This window comes from Phyllobates terribilis, unplaced genomic scaffold (assembly GCF_046119375.1).
Source record: "Phyllobates terribilis strain yellow unplaced genomic scaffold, ASM4611937v1 Scaffold_12__6_contigs__length_324123572, whole genome shotgun sequence".
Lineage (NCBI taxonomy): Eukaryota > Metazoa > Chordata > Amphibia > Anura > Dendrobatidae > Phyllobates > Phyllobates terribilis.
In genome coordinates, this window is record NW_027362772.1 from 89,165,794 (window position 1) to 89,180,368 (window position 14,575).

A 14,575-nucleotide genomic window follows, 5' to 3' on the forward strand; every position below is an offset into this window, starting at 1 on the left:
TACACAGTGACTGCACCAGCAGAATAGTTAGCGCAGCTCTGGAGTATAATACAGGATGTAACTCAGGATCAGTAATGTAATGTATGTACACAGTGACGGCACCAGCAGAATAGTGAGTGCAGCTCTGGAGTATAATACAGGATGTAACTCAGGATCAGTAATGTAATGTATGTACACAGTGACTGCACCAGCAGAATAGTGAGCGCAGCTCTGGAGTATAATACAGGAGGTAACTCAGGATCAGTAATGTAATGTATGTACACAATGACGGCACCAGCAGAATAGTGAGTGCAGCTCTGGAGTATAATACAGGAGGTAACTCAGGATCAGTAATGTAATGTATGTACACAGTGACTACACCAGCAGAATAGTGAGTGCAGCTCTGGAGTATAATACAGGATGTAACTCAGGATCAGTAATGTAATGTATGTACACAGTGACTGCACCAGCAGAATAGTGAGTGCAGCTCTGGAGTATAATACAGGATGTAACTCAGGATCAGTAATGTAATGTATGTACACAGTGACTGCACCAGCAGAATAGTGAGTGCAGCTCTGGAGTATAATACAGGATGTAACTCAGGATCAGTAATGTAATGTATGTACACAGTGACTGCACCAGCAGAATAGTGAGTGCAGCTCTGGAGTATAATACAGGATGTAACTCAGGATCAGTAATGTAATGTATGTACACAGTGACTGCACCAGCAGAATAGTGAGTGCAGCTCTGGAGTATAATACAGGATGTAACTCAGGATCAGTAATGTAATGTATGTACACAGTGACTGCACCAGCAGAATAGTGAGTGCAGCTCTGGAGTATAATACAGGATGTAACTCAGGATCAGTAATGTAATGTATGTACACAGTGACTGCACCAGCAGAATAGTGAGTGCAGCTCTGGGGTATAATACAGGAGGTAACTCAGGATCACTAATGTAATGTATGTACACAGTGACTGCACCAGCAGAATAGTGAGTGCAGCTCTGGAGTATAATACAGGATGTAACTCAGGATCAGTAATGTAATGTATGTACACAGTGACTGCACCAGCAGAATAGTGAGTGCAGCTCTGGAGTATAATACAGGATGTAACTCAGGATCAGTAATGTAATGTATGTACACAGTGACTGCACCAGCAGAATAGTGAGTGCAGCTCTGGAGTATAATACAGGATGTAACTCAGGATCAGTAATGTAATGTATGTACACATTGACTGCACCAGCAGAATAGTGAGTGCAGCTCTGGGGTATAATACAGGATGTAACTCAGGATCAGTAATGTAATGTATATACACAGTGACTGCACCAGCAGAATAGTGAGTGCAGCTCTGAGTATAATACAGGATGTAACTCAGGATCAGTAATGTAATGTATGTACACAGTGACTGCACCAGCAGAATAGTGAGTGCAGCTCTGGAGTATAATACAGGATGTAACTCAGGATCAGTAATGTAATGTATGTACACAGTGACTGCACCAGCAGAATAGTGAGTGCAGCTCTGAGTATAATACAGGATGTAACTCAGGATCAGTAATGTAATGTATGTACACAGTGACTGCACCAGCAGAATAGTGAGTGCAGCTCTGGAGTATAATACAGGAGGTAACTCAGGATCAGTAATGTAATGTATGTACACAGTGACTCCACCAGCAGAATAGTGAGTGCAGCTCTGGAGTATAATACAGGAGGTAACTCAGGATCAGTAATGTAATGTATGTACACAGTGACTGCACCAGCAGAATAGTGAGTGCAGCTCTGGAGTATAATACAGGATGTAACTCAGGATCAGTAATGTAATGTATGTACACAGTGACGGCACCAGCAGAATAGTGAGTGCAGCTCTGGAGTATAATACAGGATGTAACTCAGGATCAGTAATGTATGTACACAGTGACTGCACCAGCAGAATAGTGAGTGCAGCTCTGGAGTATAATACAGGATGTAACTCAGGATCAGTAATGTATATACACAGTGACTGCACCAGCAGAATAGTGAGTGCAGCTCTGGAGTATAATACAGGAGGTAACTCAGGATCAGTAATGTAATGTATGTACACAGTGACTGCACCAGCAGAATAGTGAGTGCAGCTCTGGGGTATAATACAGGAGGTAACTCAGGATCACTAATGTAATGTATGTACACAGTGACTGCACCAGCAGAATAGTGAGTGCAGCTCTGGAGTATAATACAGGATGTAACTCAGGATCAGTAATGTAATGTATGTACACAGTGACTGCACCAGCAGAATAGTGAGTGCAGCTCTGGAGTATAATACAGGATGTAACTGAGGATCAGTAATGTAATGTATGTACACAGTGACTGCACCAGCAGAATAGTGAGTGCAGCTCTGCAGTATAATACAGGAGGTAACTCAGGATCAGTAATGTAATGTATGTACACAGTGACTGCACCAGCAGAATAGTGAGTGCAGCTCTGGAGTATAATACAGGATGTAACTGAGGATCAGTAATGTAATGTATGTACACAGTGACTGCACCAGCAGAATAGTGAGTGCAGCTCTGCAGTATAATACAGGAGGTAACTCAGGATCAGTAATGTAATGTATGTACACAGTGACTGCACCAGCAGAATAGTGAGTGCAGCTCTGGAGTATAATACAGGAGGTAACTCAGGATCAGTAATGTAATGTATGTACACAGTGACTGCACCAGCAGAATAGTGAGTGCAGCTCTGGGGTATAATACAGGATGTAACTCAGGATCAGTAATGTATGTACACAGTGACTGCACCAGTAGAATAGTGAGTGCAGCTCTGCAGTATAATACAGGAGGTAACTCAGGATCAGTAATGTAATGTATGTACACAGTGACTGCACCAGCAGAATAGTGAGTGCAGCTCTGGAGTATAATACAGGAGGTAACTCAGGATCAGTAATGTAATGTATGTACACAGTGACCGCACCAGCAGAATAGTGAGTGCAGCTCTGGAGTATAATACATTAGGTAACTCAGGATCAGTAATGTAATGTATGTACACAGTGACTGCACCAGCAGAATAGTGAGTGCAGCTCTGGGGTATAATACAGGATGTAACTCAGGATCAGTAATGTAATGTATGTACACAGTGACTGCACCAGCAGAATAGTGAGTGCAGCTCTGGAGTATAATACAGGATGTAACTCAGGATCAGTAATGTAATGTATGTACACAGTGACTGCACCAGCAGAATAGTGAGCGCAGCTCTGGAGTATAATACAGGATGTAACTCAGGATCAGTAATGTAATGTATGTACACAGTGACTGCACCAGCAGAATAGTGAGTGCAGCTCTGGAGTATAATACAGGATGTAACTCAGGATCAGTAATGTAATGTATGTACACAGTGACTGCACCAGCAGAATAGTGAGTGCAGCTCTGGAGTATAATACAGGAGGTAACTCAGGATCAGTAATGTAATGTATGTACACAGTGACTGCACCAGCAGAATAGTGAGTGCAGCTCTGGGGTATAATACAGGATGTAACTCAGGATCAGTAATGTATGTACACAGTGACTGCACCAGTAGAATAGTGAGTGCAGCTCTGCAGTATAATACAGGAGGTAACTCAGGATCAGTAATGTAATGTATGTACACAGTGACTGCACCAGCAGAATAGTGAGTGCAGCTCTGGAGTATAATACAGGAGGTAACTCAGGATCAGTAATGTAATGTATGTACACAGTGACCGCACCTGCAGAATAGTGAGTGCAGCTCTGGAGTATAATACATTAGGTAACTCAGGATCAGTAATGTAATGTATGTACACAGTGACTGCACCAGCAGAATAGTGAGTGCAGCTCTGGAGTATAATACAGGATGTAACTCAGGATCAGTAATGTAATGTATGTACACATTGACTGCACCAGCAGAATAGTGAGTGCAGCTCTGGGGTATAATACAGGATGTAACTCAGGATCAGTAATGTAATGTATGTACACAGTGACTGCACCAGCAGAATAGTGAGTGCAGCTCTGGAGTATAATACAGGATGTAACTCAGGATCAGTAATGTAATGTATGTACACAGTGACTGCACCAGCAGAATAGTGAGCGCAGCTCTGGAGTATAATACAGGATGTAACTCAGGATCAGTAATGTAATGTATGTACACAGTGACGGCACCAGCAGAATAGTGAGTGCAGCTCTGGAGTATAATACAGGAGGTAACTCAGGATCAGTAGTATAATGTATGTACACAGTGACTGCACCAGCAGAATAGTGAGTGCAGCTCTGGAGTATAATACAGGATGTAACTCAGGATCAGTAATGTAATGTATGTACACAGTGACTGCACCAGCAGAATAGTGAGCGCAGCTCTGGAGTATAATACAGGAGGTAACTCAGGATCAGTAATGTAATGTATGTACACAATGACGGCACCAGCAGAATAGTGAGTGCAGCTCTGGAGTATAATACAGGAGGTAACTCAGGATCAGTAATGTAATGTATGTACACAGTGACTACACCAGCAGAATAGTGAGTGCAGCTCTGGAGTATAATACAGGATGTAACTCAGGATCAGTAATGTAATGTATGTACACAGTGACTGCACCAGCAGAATAGTGAGTGCAGCTCTGGAGTATAATACAGGATGTAACTCAGGATCAGTAATGTAATGTATGTACACAGTGACTGCACCAGCAGAATAGTGAGTGCAGCTCTGGAGTATAATACAGGATGTAACTCAGGATCAGTAATGTAATGTATGTACACAGTGACTGCACCAGCAGAATAGTGAGTGCAGCTCTGGAGTATAACACAGGATGTAACTCAGGATCAGTAATGTAATGTATGTACACAGTGACTGCACCAGCAGAATAGTGAGTGCAGCTCTGGGGTATAATACAGGAGGTAACTCAGGATCACTAATGTAATGTATGTACACAGTGACTGCACCAGCAGAATAGTGAGTGCAGCTCTGGAGTATAATACAGGATGTAACTCAGGATCAGTAATGTAATGTATGTACACAGTGACTGCACCAGCAGAATAGTGAGTGCAGCTCTGGAGTATAATACAGGATGTAACTCAGGATCAGTAATGTAATGTATGTACACATTGACTGCACCAGCAGAATAGTGAGTGCAGCTCTGGGGTATAATACAGGATGTAACTCAGGATCAGTAATGTAATGTATGTACACAGTGACTGCACCAGCAGAATAGTGAGTGCAGCTCTGGAGTATAATACAGGATGTAACTCAGGATCAGTAATGTAATGTATGTACACAGTGACTGCACCAGCAGAATAGTGAGTGCAGCTCTGAGTATAATACAGGATGTAACTCAGGATCAGTAATGTAATGTATGTACACAGTGACTGCACCAGCAGAATAGTGAGTGCAGCTCTGGAGTATAATACAGGATGTAACTCAGGATCAGTAATGTATATACACAGTGACTGCACCAGCAGAATAGTGAGTGCAGCTCTGGAGTATAATACAGGAGGTAACTCAGGATCAGTAATGTAATGTATGTACACAGTGACTGCACCAGCAGAATAGTGAGTGCAGCTCTGGAGTATAATAAAGGATGTAACTCAGGATCAGTAATGTAATGTATGTACACAGTGACGGCACCAGCAGAATAGTGAGTGCAGCTCTGGAGTATAATACAGGATGTAACTCAGGATCAGTAATGTAATGTATGTACACAGTGACTGCACCAGCAGAATAGTGAGTGCGGCTCTGGAATATAATACAGGATGTAACTCAGGATCAGTAATGTAATGTATGTACACAGTGACTGCACCAGCAGAATAGTGAGTGCAGCGCTGGAGTATAATACAGGATGTAACTCAGGATCAGTAATGTAATGTATGTACACAGTGACTGCACCAGCAGAATAGTGAGTGCAGCTCTGGAGTATAATACAGGATGTAACTCAGGATCAGTAATGTAATGTATGTACACAGTGACTGCACCAGCAGAATAGTGAGTGCAGCTCTGGGGTATAATACAGGATGTAACTCAGGATCAGTAATGTAATGTATGTACACAGTGACTGCACCAGCAGAATAGTGAGTGCAGCTCTGGAGTATAATACAGGATGTAACTCAGGATCAGTAATGTAATGTATGTACACAGTGACTGCACCAGCAGAATAGTGAGTGCAGCTCTGGAGTATAATACAGGATGTAACTCAGGATCAGTAATGTAATGTATGTACACAGTGACGGCACCAGCAGAATAGTGAGTGCAGCTCTGGAATATAATACAGGATGTAACTCAGGATCAGTAATGTAATGTATGTACACAGGGACTGCACCAGCAGAATAGTGAGTGCAGCTCTGGAGTATAATACAGGATGTAACTCAGGATCAGTAATGTAATGTATGTACACAGTGACTGCACCAGCAGAATAGTGAGTGCAGCTCTGGAGTATAATACAGGATGTAACTCAGGATCAGTAATGTAATGTATGTACACAGTGACTGCACCAGCAGAATAGTGAGTGCAGCTCTGGAGTATAATACAGGATGTAACTCAGGATCAGTAATGTAATGTATGTACACAGTGACGGCACCAGCAGAATAGTGAGTGCAGCTCTGGAATATAATACAGGATGTAACTCAGGATCAGTAATGTAATGTATGTACACAGGGACTGCACCAGCAGAATAGTGAGTGCAGCGCTGGAGTATAATACAGGATGTAACTCAGGATCAGTAATGTAATGTATGTACACAGTGACTGCACCAGCAGAATAGTGAGTGCAGCTCTGGAGTATAATACAGGATGTAACTCAGGATCAGTAATGTAATGTATGTACACAGTGACTGCACCAGCAGAATAGTGAGTGCAGCTCTGGAGTATAATACAGGAGGTAACTCAGGATCAGTAATGTAATGTATGTACACAGTGACTGCACCAGCAGAATAGTGAGTGCAGCTCTGGGGTATAATACAGGATGTAACTCAGGATCAGTAATGTAATGTATGTACACAGTGACTGCACCAGCAGAATAGTGAGTGCAGCTCTGGAGTATAATACAGGATGTAACTCAGGATCAGTAATGTAATGTATGTACACAGTGACGGCACCAGCAGAATAGTGAGTGCAGCTCTGGAGTATAATACAGGATGTAACTCAGGATCAGTAATGTAATGTATGTACACAGTGACTGCACCAGCAGAATAGTGAGTGCAGCTCTGGAGTATAATACAGGATGTAACTCAGGATCAGTAATGTAATGTATGTACACAGTGACTGCACCAGCAAAATAGTGAGTGCAGCTCTGGAGTATAATACAGGAGGTAACTCAGGATCAGTAATGTAATGTATGTACACAGTGACTGCACCAGCAGAATAGTGAGTGCAGCTCTGGAGTATAATACAGGAGGTAACTCAGGATCAGTAATGTAATGTATGTGCACAGTGACTGCACCAGCAGAATAGTGAGTGCAGCTCTGCAGTATAATACAGGATGTAACTCAGGATCAGTAATGTAATGTATGTACACATTGACTGCACCAGCAGAATAGTGAGTGCAGCTCTGGAGTATAATACAGGATGTAACTCAGGATCAGTAATGTAATGTATGTACACAGTGACTGCACCAGCAGAATAGTGAGTGCAGCTCTGGAGTATAATACAGGATGTAACTCAGGATCAGTAATGTAATGTATGTACACAGTGACTGCACCAGCAGAATAGTGAGTGCAGCTCTGGAGTATAATACAGGATGTAACTCAGGATCAGTAATGTAATGTATGTACACAGTGACTGCACCAGCAGAATAGTGAGTGCAGCTCTGGAGTATAATACAGGAGGTAACTCAGGATCAGTAATGTAATGTATGTACACAGTGACTGCACCAGCAGAATAGTGAGTGCAGCTCTGGAGTATAATACAGGAGGTAACTCAGGATCAGTAATGTAATGTATGTGCACAGTGACTGCACCAGCAGAATAGTGAGTGCAGCTCTGCAGTATAATACAGGATGTAACTCAGGATCAGTAATGTAATGTATGTACACAGTGACTGCACCAGCAGAATAGTGAGTGCAGCTCTGGAGTATAATACAGGATGTAACTCAGGATCAGTAATGTAATGTATGTACACAGTGACTGCACCAGCAGAATAGTGAGTGCAGCTCTGGAGTATAATACAGGATGTAACTCAGGATCAGTAATGTAATGTATGTACACAGTGACTGCACCAGCAGAATAGTGAGTGCAGCTCTGGAGTATAATACAGGATGTAACTCAGGATCAGTAATGTAATGTATGTACACAGTGACTGCACCAGCAGAATAGTGAGTGCAGCTCTGGAGTATAATATAGGAGGTAACTCAGGATCAGTAATGTAATGTATGTACACAGTGACTGCACCAGCAGAATAGTGAGTGCAGCTCTGCAGTATAATACAGGATGTAACTCAGGATCAGTAATGTAATGTATGTACACAGTGACTGCACCAGCAGAATAGCGAGTGCAGCTCTGGAGTATAATACAGGATGTAACTCAGGATCAGTAATGTAATGTATGTACACAGTGACTGCACCAGCAGAATAGTGAGTGCAGCTCTGGAGTATATTACAGGAGGTAACTCAGGATCAGTAATGTAATGTATGTACACAGTGACTGCACCAGCAGAATAGTGAGTGCAGCTCTGGAGTATAATACAGGATGTAACTCAGGATCAGTAATGTAATGTATGTACACAGTGACTGCACCAGCAGAATAGTGAGTGCAGCTCTGGAGTATAATACAGGATGTAACTCAGGATCAGTAATGTAATGTATGTACACAGTGACTGCACCAGCAGAATAGTGAGTGCAGCTCTGGGGTATAATACAGGATGTAACTCAGGATCAGTAATGTAATGTATGTACACAGTGACTGCACCAGCAGAATAGTGAGTGCAGCTCTGCAGTATAATACAGGATGTAACTCAGGATCAGTAATGTAATGTATGTACACAGTGACTGCACCAGCAGAATAGTGAGTGCAGCTCTGGAGTATAATACAGGATGTAACTCAGGATCAGTAATGTAATGTATGTACACAGTGACTGCACCAGCAGAATAGTGAGTGCAGCTCTGGAGTATAATACAGGATGTAACTCAGGATCAGTAATGTAATGTATGTACACAGTGACTGCACCAGCAGAATAGTGAGTGCAGCTCTGGAGTATAATATAGGAGGTAACTCAGGATCAGTAATGTAATGTATGTACACAGTGACTGCACCAGCAGAATAGTGAGTGCAGCTCTGCAGTATAATACAGGATGTAACTCAGGATCAGTAATGTAATGTATGTACACAGTGACTGCACCAGCAGAATAGCGAGTGCAGCTCTGGAGTATAATACAGGATGTAACTCAGGATCAGTAATGTAATGTATGTACACAGTGACTGCACCAGCAGAATAGTGAGTGCAGCTCTGGAGTATATTACAGGAGGTAACTCAGGATCAGTAATGTAATGTATGTACACAGTGACTGCACCAGCAGAATAGTGAGTGCAGCTCTGGAGTATAATACAGGATGTAACTCAGGATCAGTAATGTAATGTATGTACACAGTGACTGCACCAGCAGAATAGTGAGTGCAGCTCTGGAGTATAATACAGGATGTAACTCAGGATCAGTAATGTAATGTATGTACACAGTGACTGCACCAGCAGAATAGTGAGTGCAGCTCTGGAGTATAATACAGGATGTAACTCAGGATCAGTAATGTAATGTATGTACACAGTGAATGCACCAGCAGAATAGTGAGTGCAGCTCTGGGGTATAATACAGGATGTAACTCAGGATCAGTAATGTAATGTATGTACACAGTGAATGCACCAGCAGAATAGTGAGTGCAGCTCTGGGGTATAATACAGGAGGTAACTCAGGATCAGTAATGTAATGTATGTGCACAGTGACTGCACCAGCAGAATAGTGAGTGCAGCTCTGCAGTATAATACAGGATGTAACTCAGGATCAGTAATGTAATGTATGTACACAGTGACTGCACCAGCAGAATAGTGAGTGCAGCTCTGGAGTATAATACAGGATGTAACTCAGGATCAGTAATGTAATGTATGTACACAGTGACTGCACCAGCAGAATAGTGAGTAGAGCTCTGGAGTATAATACAGGATGTAACTCAGGATCAGTAATGTAATGTATGTGCACAGTGACTGCACCAGCAGAATAGTGAGTGCAGCTCTGGAGTATAATACAGGATGTAACTCAGGATCAGTAATGTAATGTATGTACACAGCGACTGCTCCAGCAGAATAGTGAGCGCAGCTCTGGAGTATAATACAGGATGTAACTCAGGATCAGTAATGTAATGTATGTACACAGTGACTGCACCAGCAGAATAGTGAGTGCAGCTCTGGAGTATAATACAGGAGGTAACTCAGGATCAGTAATGTACACAGTGACTGCACCAGCAGAATAGTGAGTGCAGCTCTGGAGTATAATACAGGAGGTAACTCAGGATCAGTAATGTAATGTATGTACACAGTGACTGCACCAGCAGAATAGTGAGTGCAGCTGTGGAGTATAATACAGGATGTAACTCAGGATCAGTAATGTATGTACACAGTAACTGCTCCAGCAGAATAGTGAGTGCAGCTCTGGGGTATAATACAGGAGGTAACTCAGGATCAGTAATGTAATGTATGTGCACAGTGACTGCACCAGCAGAATAGTGAGTGCAGCTCTGGAGTATAATACAGGATGTAACTCAGGATCAGTAATGTAATGTATGTACACAGTGACTGCACCAGCAGAATAGTGAGTGCAGCTCTGGAGTATAATACAGGAGGTAACTCAGGATCAGTAATGTAATGTATGTACACAGTGACTGCACCAGCAGAATAGTGAGTGCAGCTCTGGGGTATAATACAGGATGTAACTCAGGATCAGTAATGTATGTACACAGTGACTGCACCAGCAGAATAGTGAGTGCAGCTCTGGGGTATAATACAGGAGGTAACTCAGGATCAGTAATGTAATGTATGTACACAGTGACTGCACCAGCAGAATAGTGAGTGCAGCTCTGGGGTATAATACAGGATGTAACTCAGGATCAGTAATGTAATGTATGTACACAGTGACTGCACCAGCAGAATAGTGAGTGCAGCTCTGGGGTATAATACAGGATGTAACTCAGGATCAGTAATGTAATGTATGTACACAGTGACTGCACCAGCAGAATAGTGAGTGCAGCTCTGGAGTATAATACAGGATGTAACTCAGGATCAGTAATGTAATTTATGTACACAGTGACTGCACCAGCAGAATAGTGAGTGCAGCTCTGGAGTATAATACAGGATGTAACTCAGGATCAGTAATGTAATGTATGTACACAGTGACTGCACCAGCAGAATAGTGAGTGCAGCTCTGGAGTATAATACAGGATGTAACTCAGGATCAGTAATGTAATGTATGTACACAGTGACTGCACCAGCAGAATAGTGAGTGCAGCTCTGGGGTATAATACAGGAGGTAACTGAGGATCAGTAATGTAATGTATGTACACAGTGACTGCACCAGCAGAATAGTGAGTGCAGCTCTGGGGTATAATACAGGAGGTAACTGAGGATCAGTAATGTAATGTATGTACACAGTGACTGCACCAGCAGAATAGTGAGTGCAGCTCTGGAGTATAATACAGGATGTAACTCAGGATCAGTAATGTAATGTATGTACACAGTGACTGCACCAGCAGAATAGTGAGTGCAGCTCTGGAGTATAATACAGGATGTAACTCAGGATCAGTAATGTAATGTATGTACACAGTGACTGCACCAGCAGAATAGTGAGTGCAGCTCTGGAGTATAATACAGGATGTAACTCAGGATCAGTAATGTATGTACACAGTGACTGCACCAGCAGAATAGTGAGTGCAGCTCTGGGGTATAATACAGGAGGTAACTCAGGATCAGTAATGTAATGTATGTACACAGTGACTGCACCAGCAGAATAGTGAGTGCAGCTCTGGAGTATAAAACAGGAGGTAACTCAGGATCAGTAATGTAATGTATGTACACAGTGACTGCACCAGCAGAATAGTGAGTGCAGCTCTGGAGTATAATACAGGATATAACTCAGGATCAGTAATGTAATGTATGTACACAGTGACAGCACCAGCAGAATAGTGAGTGCAGCTCTGGAGAATAATACAGGATATAATTCAGGATCAGTAATGTAATGTATATACACAGTGACTGCAGCAGCAGAATAGTGAGTGCAGCTCTGGAGTATAATACAGGTTGTAACTCAGGATCAGTAATGTAATGTATGTACACAGTGACTGCACCAGCAGAATAGTGAGTGCTGCTCTGGAGTATAATACAGGATGTAACTCAGGATCAGTAATGTAATGTATGTACACAGTGACTGCACCAGCAGAATAGTGAGTGCAGCTCTGGAGTATAATACAGGAGGTAACTCAGGATCAGTAATGTAATGTATGTACACAGTGACTGCACCAGCAGAATAGTGAGTGCAGCTCTGGAGTATAATACAGGATGTAACTCAGGATCAGTAATGTAATGTATGTACACAGTGACTGCACCAGAAGAATAGTGAGTGCAGCTCTGGAGTATAATACAGGATGTAACTCAGGATCAGTAATGTAATGTATGTACACAGTGACTGCACCAGCAGAATAGTGAGTGCAGCTCTGGAGTATAATACAGGATGTAACTCAGGATCAGTAATGTAATGTATGTACACAGGGACTGCACCAGCAGAATAGTGAGTGCAGCTCTGGAGTATAATACAGGAGGTAACTCAGGATCAGTAATGTAATGTATGTACACAGTGACTCCACCAGCAGAATAGTGAGTGCAGCTCTGGAGTATAATACAGGATGTAACTCAGGATCAGTAATGTAATGTATGTACACAGTGACTGCACCAGCAGAATAGTGAGTGCAGCTCTGGAGTATAATAGAGGAGGTAACTCAGGATCAGTAATGTAATGTATGTACACAGTGACTGCACCAGCAGAATAGTGACTGCAGCTCTGGAGTATAATACAGGAGGTAACTCAGGATCAGTAATGTAATGTATGTACACAGTGACTGCACCAGCAGAATAGTGAGTGCAGCTCTGGAGTATAATACAAGAAGTAACTCAGGATCAGTAATGTAATGCATGTACACAGTGACTCCACCAGCAGAATAGTGAGTACAGCTCTGGAGTATAATACAGGATGTAACTCAGGATCAGTAATGTAATGTATGTACACAGTGACTGCACCAGCAGAATAGTGAGTGCAGCTCTGGAGTATAATACAGGAGGTAACTCAGGATCAGTAATGTAATGTATGTACACAGTGACTGCACCAGCAGAATAGTGAGTGCAGCTCTGGAGTATAATAAAGGATGTAACTCCGGATCAGTAATGTAATGTATGTACACAGTGACTGCACCAGCAGAATAGTGAGTGCAGCTCTGGAGTATAATATAGGAGGTAACTCAGGATCAGAAATGTAATGTATGTACACAGTGACTGCACCAGCAGAATAGTGAGTGCAGCTCTGGAGTATTATATAGGAGGTAACTCAGGATCAGAAATGTAATGTATGTACACAGTGACTGCACCAGCAGAATAGTGAGTGCAGCTCTGGAGTATAATACAGGAGGTAACTCAGGATCAGTAATGTAATGTATGTACACAGTGACTGCACCAGCAAAATAGTGAGTGCAGCTCTGGAGTATAGTACAGGATGTAACTCAGGATCAGTAATGTAATGTATGTACACAGTGACTGCACCAGCAGAATAGTGAGTGCAGCTCTGAGTATAATACAGGATGTAACTCGGGATCAGTAATGTAATGTATGTACACAGTGACTGCACCAGCAGAATAGTGAGTGCAGCTCTGGGGTATAATACAGGAGGTAACTCAGGATCAGTAATGTAATGTATGTGCACAGTGACTGCACCAGCAGAATAGTGAGTGCAGCTCTGGAGTATAATACAGGATGTAACTCAGGATCAGTAATGTAATGTATGTACACAGTGACTGCACCAGCAGAATAGTGAGTGCAGCTCTGGAGTATATTATAGGAGGTAACTCAGGATCAGTAATGTAATGTATGTACACAGCGACTCCTCCAGCAGAATAGTGAGCGCAGCTCTGGAGTACAATACAGGATGTAACTCAGGATCAGTAATGTAATGTATGTACACAGTGACTGCACCAGCAGAATAGTGAGTGCAGCTCTGGAGTATAATACAGGAGGTAACTCAGGATCAGTAATGTACACAGTGACTGCACCAGCAGAATAGTGAGTGCAGCTCTGGAGTATAATACAGGAGGTAACTCAGGATCAGTAATGTAATGTATGTACACAGTGACTGCACCAGCAGAATAGTGAGTGCAGCTCTGGGGTATAATACAGGAGGTAACTCAGGATCAGTAATGTAATGTATGTACACAGTGACTGCACCAGTAGAATAGTGAGTGCAGCTCTGGAGTATAATACAGGATGTAACTCAGGATCAGTAATGTAATGTATGTACACAGTGACTGCACCAGCAGAATAGTGAGTGCAGCTCTGGAGTATAATACAGGATGTAACTCATGATCAGTAATGTAATGTATGTACACAGTGACTGCACC